The sequence below is a fragment of the Carlito syrichta genome, unplaced genomic scaffold (genome assembly GCF_000164805.1).
Source record: "Carlito syrichta isolate Samal-C Ts95f unplaced genomic scaffold, Tarsius_syrichta-2.0.1 Scaffold309503, whole genome shotgun sequence".
In the NCBI taxonomy this organism is placed as follows: Eukaryota; Metazoa; Chordata; class Mammalia; order Primates; family Tarsiidae; genus Carlito; species Carlito syrichta.
The window spans coordinates 266,618-268,512 of record NW_007253599.1 but is presented as its reverse complement, the minus strand read 5'-3'; positions in this window follow the sequence as shown (position 1 = coordinate 268,512).

The following is a 1,895-nucleotide window of genomic DNA, read 5'->3' as shown; positions in this document are numbered from 1 at the left end:
ACATCCTCTCTAGCATCTATTATTTTTTGAGTTATTGATAATGGCCATTCTGACTGGAGTTAGGTGGTATCTCAATTTTCAATAATTATCTTAACAGTTAAACTTCTTTCCCTATTTTGTAACCTTTTATTATGTTTGCCAGGCAAAATACCAATCTCCTTTTGTAAGGAAATCCATTCATGTTGGCCAAGTCTATCTTGCTTTTGTCCCTGGTAATAATACATTGTCATCTATAATCATCTATAATTGTCTCAGGCAGCTCTTTTAGTGTATGACCTAAAGTAGCCATTGCGCTAGTGGTATACACGAATGAAATAGTCATATACATAGTTCAGATAACCATTTATTTCAGTGAACAATTATTACTATAAAATCATCCAACAAGAATAAGCTGTATATTACATTTTTTTTTTTAGTAAAATGATCCTTGTTAGCCAAATCCTACTCTGATCTTTATTTTTACATTTCCTTTAGTACACACTTATTACATGAATATTTCATTTATTGCATTTAAACTAAATTACTTAAGATAATTAATGTTGATTTATATTACTGGGGACAATTTATTTTTTCAGTTTTCTTATGATATGGATTTTATTTCATCCTTCATTTTAAGATAATTATATACAGGTTTTACAACACTGAAAATAAACAAAATGATAGTGTAAGGAAATCTCCTGCTCACTGTTTGGCCCTTTAGTCAATCACCAGTACCAGCCTTCTGTGTGTTCTTCCACAGATACTCTACATGTAAACAAAGACGTAAGCATTTGTAAGAATTTTCACTTATCTGGAAAGCATACTTTCTCTTTCGTTGCAAACAAGAGCACATAGAGTATTCACAAAATTGTGGTTAAAAGCACTACCATTCAGTGTATACATTCATGTCATTACATAATTGTTCAATGTCATTCAGCCTTAGCCAAATGCCATCATCATTTGGCCTGTCCTAACAGTGGGTAACTCTACTGATTGTTTTTAGCCTGTTTGTTTTTGAGGGAAAGGTGACCCTAGATGCAAAACACCTATACTGCTCTTGGACAGAAATGCTCTATTTGGGTCCAAATTGGGGTAGTTTTTCTCTGTGTCTGAGAATCCAATTCACCATTATACCCAGGAGTCCTATTTGCCTCTTTGCTACCTGAGTCTCCTGTTCTTGTCACCATGATGTTCCTTTGTCTTCTTCTCATTCTTTGCTTTAGCATACTTTTGTGCTTCCTATGGAAGATTCCTTTTGAGATAAATTTTTCAACTAGTTTGCCTGGATTCCTGCATAATATTGAAGGCAGTGCAAGATTATATGATGCCTTCTAGTGTCACTGTGGAGAAATTTATAAGCATTCTGATCGTGACTCTTTGCATGTGACCGGTTTCTTTTTTATGGAAACATGTAAGATTTTCTACATGGGTCCATTTTTGAAATTTCACAGTGATATGGAAACGGTTTTTGCTTGTTTGGTTTTTGGTCTAATTTTACCCACAATGCTCTGTACTCAGTAAAGTTTTTCGGTCTAGAAATGCATGTTACTTATTATTCTCTATTTCACTGTTTTTAAAAAATTAATTAGCCGTATACTGCATATTTAATTTTCTTCTATTTGCCTTTTTCTCAAATATTTGTAGCTTTTTTCTCCAACTTTTTTGAATGATTCTGAAGGTTTCTGAGTATTAATAAAGAGATCACCTGCCTTAATAATAAAGAGATCATATGGCTTAACTATTTGTTCCAGGAAATTCTTGCTCAGAAAGATAATGGTATAAGCAAATCAATAACATCACTCTTTGGGAATAGGAGTAAATTAGCATCTCTGGACAAACATTTTTCTCACACAGACATCTTTCCTACTAGGACAGTTTTTTGTTTGTTTTAACAAAGCAGTTGCTTACCAAATAAA